Below are 11010 nucleotides of genomic sequence, written 5' to 3'. Positions count from 1 at the left end.
GCCTCGTCAGCAGCCCGTTATGTTTGTTGCAGGAGGGGGTGCGCAAAGAAAAGAGTTTGTGCCCCCCCCAGCATCGACCTGTGGGCGGGGAGGTCACGCTTCGATTCTGGTCGGGGCACGTGCCTGGGTTTGCGGGCTCCATCCCCAGCGTGGGGCCTGCAGGGGGCAGCGGATCATGGATTCTCTCTCCTGGATGTTTCTCTCTCCCTCCCTCTCCCTTCCTCTCTGAAATAAATCAATATATATATATATCTCTTTAAAAAGAGTTGGAGAAAACCTGATGATTGCCGGGGACTGCCCACACCGAGACACCGTTTTGGTTAGGAAGCACGTTGGACAAGTGACGTCTGGGTGCGGGGTCTCCACGGAGCGTCTCAGGCCTGACTGCGGCGGCGCAGTGCAGCAAGCCCCGTGCTCAGACCCCTCGGAGACCCCTCTTCAAGGTCGGGGACCCCGTTGTTCATGTGGAAGCTTCGTGGGGAAATCATTCCCGGAAGTATCCTGCCATTGGCGCTGCAATGTAAAATGAATGGCGGTGCAGCAAGTCCTCCAAATGCAGCCTGGGATCCATTAGGCGGACAGCGGGTGTGGGCATGATCTGCCCTGGGGAATGGGATGGCAGTTATGGCTAATGTGAGGGGAAGACCTAATGGGGAGTCATAAGTTCCTTTTGACACGGAAAGCAGCTGATACAAGTCAGAAATTCCCTCCTGTGCTACAAAATTTTACAACACGTGGTCTTAGCACAATGCATGCTGCAAAATACTCAAACACGGGCCCATCTCCCCATACCCAGTCTCTGCGCATCGTGCCTCAACGTGGTGGTTCTGGGGGACCTTCACAAGGCAGTTTCTGTAAAATAGAGGAAGCCAACATCATATAGGGTGAGCTCAAGCAGTTTTAGTATAAAGGGGAAAAGGAGAAAGAGGGCAAAAAAGTCGGAAGAAGAAAGGACATCAGGAGAAATTTGTTTGTTTTGGTGCTTGTGTACTGATGCAAATTATCCAGGAGGGAGGGGGAGAGGGAGAGAGAGAGAGAAATTGATGATTAGGGAGAAAAAGGGAAAGTGCTGGGGGATATCCTTAAGTAAAAGGGTGGACAGTGCACACATGGATCCTGAACAGCGTGTCCGTGACATTAGGGAGAAGTCAGAGCATTTGGGCATCAGCGCAGGCAGACGCCTAGGTGTAGCCGTGAGAACTTGGACAAGCTCTCTCCTGATTGTGTAACTTCCTGTAGTGAAGTAGAAAGCCACGCGTCCATGCCAGCGTGAGGCTTGAGGAAATAGAGTCAAGAATGAAGGGGTCAGTTAGGAGGGTGGGAGGATGATGATGGTCCAGGGAACGACGTGCCCTCCCTCCTGAGAGGAGCGATCTTAGATTTAACGCAAGACCGGCTGGCCGTGGGGGTTTTCTCAGCCTTGCTCAGCTCTGAAGGTCTGGTGTTGAGTAAGCCGAGAGTTGGAGTCAAACAAAATGATGGCCCAAGCCAAGCAATGTGATGAAGCAAGAAGTGGTGTCACAATCATGTGTTTGTGCTTGTCTTCTGCTCAACAGAAATGGGGTGTCTCTCTCTCTCTCTCTCTCTCTCTCTCTCTCTCTCTCTCTCTCTCTCTCTGCCACTTCCTTCCAGCTGACTCTTCAAACAGTAGGTGCAGAGACATTTTATTCTTGCTTAGTTTGGGAACTTGTCAAACAACAAAATTTGCTCAGATTCAGAATAACCCTTAAACGGGCATATATTGATATCATGTGTTTGGAGAGAGAAATGTATATGCAAATACAATAATTAAGGAGGTTAGAGCTCCAGCTCTTCACGTTGCTTATTAAGTTTCTACTTTGCCCTTAAGTTAAGGTGACCAGATTTTAACATTGGTAAAGCGGGACACCATTGACCGGGCGGGGGGGGGGGGGGCGGGTTCTTGATTAAAAATTTGGTCTATATGGAGCAACAAAAATTTTCATAGAATGCAAAAATAGTATTGTAATATATTTTTTTAAATTTCAACTTAAGTACAATTTACAAATATAATAAATAAAATAAATTATGTATAGTATTATTTTGTTATTTGGCATATTTCTCATTTGAGTGAATTTTTTTTAGTAGATTAATTCCAAACAATGGTGGTCGAATTCTAACAACTGATCAACAATGCGAACTTTGATAAGCAGTTCTCGATAATCAGTTCTCAACAATTATTTGTTATTATTAAAGTTTAACATTATAAAATTAACAAAAATAATCTAAAACTCATATCCTGGCTAAATAGCCACATGGCTGCCAAAAACCGTATATTCCCTTCCCGTTCTCCCGCCGTTCCCTAGCTTGTGGTGCATTCTTTCAAAAAATCAGGACTTTTTTAAAATGCCGCGGGACGCGGGACAAATTGTTAAAAATCAGGACTGTCCCGCCAAAAGTGGGACGTCTGGTCACCTTACCTTAAGTCTATATCAGGGTTTCTCGGACTTGGCACCATTGACACTTAGGCCCAGAAAATTGTCTGTTTTGCGGAGGCTGTCCTGAATTGGAGGATATTTGCCCACTAGATGCAAATAGCAGCGCCCTGCCCTCTTTTCCCTCCACACCCCTCCCCCCCACCCTCGTGACAATTGAAATTGTCCCCGGGGCAGGAATGGGAGCAAAATCACCTCAGCTGAGAATCACCTGGACCCCCCGAGCCTGGCTAATGCTTAGCAAGACGAAGAGTGAGGAGGCGTTGGTAGACCCACACATTTAGTGTCTTCATTGGAAGTGTCCAGACTGTGGTTTCAGCCAGTGGGGAGAAGAAGTCAGGCTCATCGGGAGCTAATCAGGCTGCATATCTCTGAACCAGAACATGTTCCTGGCTGCATGACAACGCAAGTAAACACGGCATTGTCAGAGTGGAGAAACCGGTATGGGAAACCTCCGTCTCCCCGTAGTTGGCTGGTGTGTGGCTAACTTTACATGTCAGCTGGCAAGGCCATGGTATCCAGATTTGGCCAAATACACGGTTGAAGTTTCTGTGAAAAACTAATTTTTTGTAAATCCAACGTATTTTTAATTCTAGAAAAATCCCTAGATTTTTCTGTGCCTTTTTATTTTTTTAAATATGTTTTTATTGATTTCAGAGAGGAAGGGAGAGGGAGAGAGAGAGATAGAAACATCAATGATGAAAGAGAATCATGGATCGGCTGCCTCCTGCATGCCCCACACTGGGGACTGAGCCCGCAACCAGGGCATGTGCACTTGACCGGAATCGAACCCGGAGCCTTTCAATCCACAGGCCAATGCTCTACCCACTGAGCCAAACCGCCTAGGGCTGAAATTACTTTCTGGAAAATATTTAACCCAGCAGAGTTTAAGTAAAGCAAATTTCCCTCCAGCATGTGGGTGAGCCTCACCTAATCAGTTGAAGGCCTTAGGAGAAAAGGCTGAAGTCCTGGGGGAGGGGATCTGTCTCCAGACTGCCTTTGGGCTCAAGACCGCAGCATCCACTCTTCCCTGAGTCTCCAGCCTCCTGGCCCGCCCTGCAGATGCTCTCTCTCTCTTTTTCTCTCTCTCTCCTCTCTCTCTCTCTCCCCCACCCCCCCCCCCCCAGACCCTATTGGTTCTGGTTCTCTGGAACCCTGACTAACATAGTTGGTTTCACTCAAAGGGAGCATGTTTGAACCAAATCAATTACATTTCCTAGGAAGCAGCCTCTGGAAACCTGGGTACCCTCACGAGGCCCCAGCCACAGTGTCGCTTAGGAGGGCTGTGCGGTCTGTCATCTGGGTCCCCCCCCCGGGGTGCTGGTCATGAATAGGAAAGATGAGCAAACAGAGTTCTGCAAAGATAGATGGGCAAATCCGCAAACAGGGAAAACTGGACCTGTCCTCATTAACAATCCTATATAATAAGAGAGGAATATGCTAATTATCCATTATGCTGTGAGGCGTAACGACCGACCCCGTGACGACTGGATCATGGATCTGCAGGAGGGTGGGGCAGCGAACTACAAGCGGGCAGCAGAGAGCTACAGGACGGGGCAGGGCAGCAAGCCATGGGGGAGAGGGGTGCGGGGGGAGCTACAGGAGGGCAGCAGCGACCTACTAGCGCATGAATTCATGCACGGGGCTACTAGTCATCATATAAAACCATGATTACAAATCTCAGAACCGTTTGCTTGCTGGTGCCAAAAAGCCTAATGATTCTCACTCAATAGACAATATTCAGATACAATCGTCTCCAGGTGGGCATGCATGGTGCTACTTAAGTGGACATACTTATAGACCATGCTCCTCAAACTCCATCCTGTATCAGGACCCCCTGGTGATGTTGCTGAAACACAGATTGGGGGGCCCACCCCCAGAGTTTCTGTTTCGATGGGTTTGGGGCGGGATCGGAGAGTCTGCATTTCTACCCAAGCCCCAGGTAATGCTGCCGTTCTGGTCCAAGACCACACTCGGGGAACCCACCGTCCCAGGAGAGAAAAGCGAGAGAGAAAAGCGAGAGGGCAGGACGAACACTGTACAGTGGGTGGGTCTCCTTAGCCCCCACCAGAACCCTCCTCTGACAGGGCCACAGTATTTCAACACAGAGGCCATTTATGGAGCATTTGCAAGCGCCGAGCCAGGTGCCGGGCACATTAAAAATGTCAACACAACCTTGCCTTCTTCCTGGCATGACTCCTACTCACTTGACAAGGGAGTCTAGGCTGTGTTAGTATCCCCATTGGGTGTGCACCAGTGTCCCCGATCTGGCCGGCCCCGTATACAATACCAGCTCTCTGCCCTCCCCCTTCCGCCCTCATACTTTATTATTTAACTAGAGGCCTGGTGCATGAAGATTCGTGCAATAGGCCTTCCTTCCCCTGGCTGCTGGCACTGGTTTTCCTCTGGCACCCGGGACCCAGGCCTTCGCTCGGGCCAGAGCCTTCAGTCTTCTCCACTCTGGCCGGAGGGCTGCTCCTGTAGCTCCCTCTGCCCCCCCCCCTCCAGCCCTCCCCCTCATAGCAGGCATCCCGCCCCACCTGGCCGCTCCGCGCCTGCATATGCAAATTAACCCACCATTTTTGTTGGGTTAATTTGCATACTCCTGATTGTGGGTGTCATGGAGGTACAGTCAATTTGCATATTTCTCTTTTATTAGTGTAGATTACACCCAAAGGCTTGCAGGGCCCCACCTCACAATGCGGTTCCGTGCCTGCGTGCTTATGCCCACATTCCTCCTTCTGAGCAAAATGCCCTTTCTGTCTCTTCTTGCCAGAATAGATCTGACCTCAATACTTAACTAGGGCCCAGCCAGCATGGCTCAGTGGTTGAGCATCGACCTATGAACCAGGAGGTCACAGTTCAATGCCAGGTCAGGGCACATGCCCAGGTTGCAGGCTCAGTCTCCCGGTGTGGGGTGTGCAGGAGGCGGCCGATCAATGATTCTCTTTCATCATTGATGTTTCTATCTCTCTCTCCCACTTCCTTCCTCTCTGAAATCAATAAAAATTTATTTTTTTTATAAAAGTATTGTGTACCTACTGTATGCCAAAGCTCTGCTTTAAAATTTCAAAAATATTTTAATATTTACTTTTTATATTTATTTACATAAAAATGTATATACTTGTTTCATATATATATTTTTTCAAAATGTATTGAGCACCTACTATATGCCAAGCACTGTATTAGGCACTGAGGGAAAAACTGAACACAACAGCCCCAGCTGGTTTGGCTCAGTGGATAGAGCATCGGCCTGCGGACGGAAGGGTCCTGGGTTCGATTCCCGTCAAGGGCACATGCCTGGGTTGTGGGCTGCATTCCCCAGTAAGGGACTTGCAGAAGGCAGCCGATCAATGATTCTCTCTCATCATTAAATGTTTCTATATCTGGGCGGGGGGGGGAGGGGCAATGGTAAGATATGTACACATATAATACCTTAATAAAAAAATGAAAAAAAAAATAGATGTTTCTATATCTCTCTTCCTCTCCCTTACTCTCTGAAATCAATAAAAATATATTTAAAAAAAACTGAACACAACAGACAACAATCTGTGTCCTAGTGAAGTTTTGATTTAGGCAGAGATGGGGTTTTGGGGGAAAACAAAGTGGGCTGGGGACAGAGTGCCAGGATGCGGAGGGGCAAGGCTTACTCGTTAAATAGGGTTGGTGGCAAGGAGGGGCTCACGGACAGGGTGACATCCGAGCAGGAAGCTAAGAGGATGGAGCCAAGCATGTGGGAGGCAGGGCTGCGATGGTGTCTGAGAAACAGCAAGGAGGCCGGGGGTGGGAGGAGGTGGCGTGGAGGGGAGAAAGAAATGAGGCGGAGAGAGGTGGTGGAGACCCTGGCTCTTCCACTGAGCCTTTGGAGGGAGAGTTTGCATGTGAAGAATAAACGATCAGCAAGCCTTCGGCGCACAGGCTCAACCAGCTACTGGGCCACAGAAAGAACTATTTTTTAATTAAATGTTTAGCAAGAGGGAAAAATCACGTCATTGCAATATTTTTTTGCATTATATTCTCCGCCCCCCCCTCCGCTGCCCCAATGTTTATTTCTGGAAAATGTTAAACCTACTGAAAAACAGTAATGCAGTGAACACCTATATACCTTCTTCATTAACCAAGTATTACATTTTCTCACTTTTTCTCTCTAGCCATATATAGATAGATAGATAGATAGATAGATAGATAGATAGATAGATAGATATTAGAGGCCCGGTGCACGACATTCGTGCACTGGGGGGGGGGGTGGGGTGCCCTCGGCCTGGCCTGTGCCCTCTTGCAGTCCAGGACCCCTCGGGGGATGTCCACCAGCCGGCTGAGGCCCGATTCCCCTCTCACAGTCCGGGGCTCTCGCAGTCCAGGACCCCTTGCTCCTTACCGCCCGCCTGCAGCAGAGGTGGGAGAGGCTCCTGTCACTGCCACTGCGCTCACCAGCAGTGACCCTGGCTTCTGGCTGAGTATCGCTCCCTCTGTGGGAGCACACTGACCACCAGGAGGAAGCTCCTATGTTGAGCGTCTGCCCCCTAGTGGTCAGTGCACGTCATAGTGACTGGTCGTTCCAATGTTTGGTCGATTTGCATATTAGGGTTTTATTATATAGGATATTTGCTGACTCATTTGAAAGTTGCAGGCACAGCAACATTCACTCCTAACTGTTCTAGCACTTACATATATATTGAAATTTTATTAAAAACGTGACACTTGGAAAAAATTGATAATCCAATTAGGGAAATTTGAACACTAAATATTTGGTGCAATTAAAGTGTTATTTTTCTTAGGTATGATAATGGTATTGTGGTTAAATTTTTCAAATTCTTATCTTTTAGAGATATGTAGTGAACTTTTGTTGTTGTTGTTGTTGTTTTATTTGTTTAACTTTTACATAATCACATAACAATACTTTTGTAGTATGCACTGATCATGTGCTTGAATGCAATGATAATCTCAAATTATTATATAAGTTTCTTAGTGCTTATTCCTAGTTTCTGTTCTTCTTCTTCTTCTTTTTTTAAATTTCTTTATTGATTAAGGTATCACATATTTGTCCTCATCCCCCCATTCCCATCCCAAACCCCTCCTCACGCATGCCCCCACACCCCTGTTGTCTGTGACCATTGGTTAGGCTTATATGCATGCATACAAGTCCTTTGGTTGATCTCTCCCCCTTACCCCCACCCTCCCCTACCTTCCCTCTGAGGTTTTGTAGTGAAATTTTACAGGTAAAATAATATGATGTCTGTGGTTGATACTGTTGTAATTAACCTGGTTATAAATAACAGGGAAGGAGCAAAGGGAAGGCAGAATATTTAGGCCTGTCATTTGGGCAGCTTCACCAGGAAGCTAAAGCCTATTCCCCCCCGATGGCTGGGGAAGGACTGGACGGGGAGAACAGGTGCATGCCCATGACACTGGGGTGACAAGCGGAGATGCTTGCTGTCAGTCAGTCACACCCGGGAACAGGCCTGGGCACCGCACGCGCGGGAAGGTTTGGGATACTTACCTCCCCGAACAAAGGAAATGGCTCTCGTGGCCCTTTGGGCTTCTCTTCTGCTCTTGGCTGACTCCTGGCTGGGGGGCTCTCAGGCTCCTGCTCCCCAGCATTCACCCCCACACACGATGGGCGAATGGGCTGCAACTAGCCTGGTGCTGAGCTGGACCCGCTGCAGCATGGCCGGAAGCGCTGGCCACGGCGCTGCGTTTAGACCTACTGAAAGCCCAGTTGCGCTTCTTCCAGGACTGGATTAAGGGGAACCGGGCTTTGGAAACCCAGGAGTGTAATTCCACACAAATAAAAACCACTCATCTTCCCAAGCGAGGCTCAGAAAATCCTTTTTCTCGAGATAGCGTAAGGACCCCACCCCTAGCACTCCGTGGGGAAAGGGCTACCCTGATTCCCTGATAACAGGATGACTTCAAAATAATCCAGGACACATATTGACATCAAAAGTTAAACATCTTTGCACCCCAACTCTAGTAGTTATCTCTCCTAATCTGGTTAATTTGTTATGAAAATTAAAATATTCTCAAAATGAGTCAGGGGGCCCTGGCTGGTTTGGCTCAGTGGATAGAGCGTCACCCTGTGGACTGAAAGGTCCCAGGTTCGATTCTGGCCAAAGGCACATGCCCGGGGTTGCCAGCTCGATCCCCAGTAGGGGGCGTGCAGGAGGCAGCCAATCAATGATTCCCTCTCATCATTGATGTTTCTATCTCTCTCTCCCTCTTCCTTCCTCTCTGAAATCAATGAAATATGTTTTTAAAAACATGAGTCAGGAGGCTTCGTATGTTACAGCTAATAACACACGGTTAGCCACGTTGCCTCCGGCTGGTTACACGACCGTGAGTGGCTGTCAGACACTCCTTCTGGTTTTGCCATCTGTTTCCTGCACGTGTGCGCCGCCCTCCACGCAGGAGGTGACAGGCGTCCTTGGGGAGCTGTGTTTGGGTTGCTGACGGGGACTCTCATCCGCCCTCCAAAAATATAACAGACACACACGGAACCCCGCTCTGGTCTCTCCAGACCCGGGTTTGCCACGGCCCCATGGGACATACCTTCAGACTGTGTGCATTCGTCTAACATGTCTGAACATTCCAGGCAATGGTGGGTTTTGCTGACTTGTCTTCTCTCTCTCTCTCTCTCTCTCTCTCTCTCTCTCTCTCTTCCCTCTCTCCCACTCCCCCCCGTCATCTGTGCATATGCACAAATGTAAACTTCATTTCCAAAATAGTTTTCATTAACTTTTTCTACATTTTCTCTGAACCCAATAACATTGTTTCCTCCAAGATTTTTCCTAATATTTTCATTAAAAAACCCAACCATTACTGCAAACTGGGACATTTCAAATAACAAATATCCTACAATCACAAATAAAGGTGATATGCTCCACCAGCGCTGCTCAGCTGTTGAGCGTGGACCTGTGAGCCCGGAGGTCAGGGTTCCATTCCCAGTCAGGGCACATGCCCAGGGGGAAGGCTCCATCCCCAGTGTGGGGTGTGCAGGAGGCAGCTAATCAATGGTTCTCTCTCATCATTGATGTTTCTCTTCCTCTCCCTTTCTCTCTCTGAAATCAATAAAAATATAAAACAAAACAAAAACAACAAATAAAGATACAACTTATCAAACAAAGTGATAAAGACATTGGCAAGTAGTATGTCCCATAATAAAGGCGGGGATTCCTAAATTGATGACAATGACTTAGTTGCCACTTTTGTTTTATGAACACAAAGCTCTTCAATAAAAAGGAAATACCTCGCCCCAGCTGGTGTGGTTCAGTGGCTAGAGCATCGGCCATCGGACTGAAGGGTCCCAGGTTCGATTTTGGTCAAGGGCACATGCTCAGGTTCGGGCTCCATCCCCAGTAGGGGGTGTGCAAGAGGCAGCCAATCGATGATTCTCTCTCATCACTGATGTTCCTATCGCCCTCTCCCTATCTCTGAAATCAATAAAAAGTATTTTTTTAAAAAAAGGAAATATCTCCTTTAATGATCAAATGACCTTGTGGTACGGATACTCTGACCTCTGTTTACACACATCTACGCTCGCACACCATCCCTTAGCGCTCTGAGTTTTATTTCTAGGCTTCAGTCTCTCTGGCTCCTGCCTTCTGGGAGAAATGGGCCTTGATTTCCCATGACTGCAGACCAGGGAGGGCCGCTAGGAGGCGCTCTTGGGTTCCTTTTGCCCAAGGCTGCCTGTTTGGTTTTTTAAAAATATATTTTACTAGAGGCCCAGTGCATGAAATTTGTGCACGGGGGGTGAGGGGGAGTGTGTGTCCCTCAGCCCAGCCTGCACCCTCTCCAATCTGGGACCTCTCGAGGGATGTCCGACTGCCCGTTTAGGCCCAATCCTACTGGGATTGGGCCTAAATGGGCAGTCGGACATCCCTCTCACAATCCAGGACTGCTGGCTCCCAACTGCTCACCTGCCTGCCTTCCTGATTGCCCCTAACTGCTTCTGCCTTCCAGCCTGATCACCCCCTAACCACTCCCCTGCCAGCCTGATTGCCCCTAACTGCCCTCCCCTGCAGGCCTGGTTCCCCCCCAATTGCTCTCCCCTGTAGGCCTGGGTCCCCCCCAACTGCCCTTCCCTGCAGACCCGGTCACCCCCAACTTCCCTCCTCTGCGGCCTGGTCACCCCTAACTGCCCTCCCCTGCAGGCTTGATTGCCCACAATTGCCCTCCCTTGCAGTCCTGGTCCCTCCCAACTGCCCTCCCCTGCTGGCCTGATCACCCACAACTGCCCTTCTTTGAAGACCTGGTCCCTCCCAACTGCCCTTTCCTGCTGGCCATCTTGTGGTGGCCATCTTGTGTCCACATGGGAGCAACCATCTTTGACCACATGGGGACAGCCATCTTGTGTGTTGGAGTGATGGTCAATTTGCATATTACTCTTTTATTAGATAGGATTGGCTTTTTACAGAGAGGAAGGGAGAGGGATAGAGAGTTAGAAACATCGATCAGCTGCCTCCTGCACACTCCCTACTGGGTATGTGCCTACAACCAAGGTATATGCCCTTGAATGGAATCAAACCTGGGACCCTTGAGTCTGTAGGCTGATGCT

Source organism: Eptesicus fuscus, chromosome 24, assembly GCF_027574615.1.
Source record: "Eptesicus fuscus isolate TK198812 chromosome 24, DD_ASM_mEF_20220401, whole genome shotgun sequence".
In the NCBI taxonomy this organism is placed as follows: Eukaryota; Metazoa; Chordata; class Mammalia; order Chiroptera; family Vespertilionidae; genus Eptesicus; species Eptesicus fuscus.
This window is presented reverse-complemented; position numbering follows the sequence as displayed.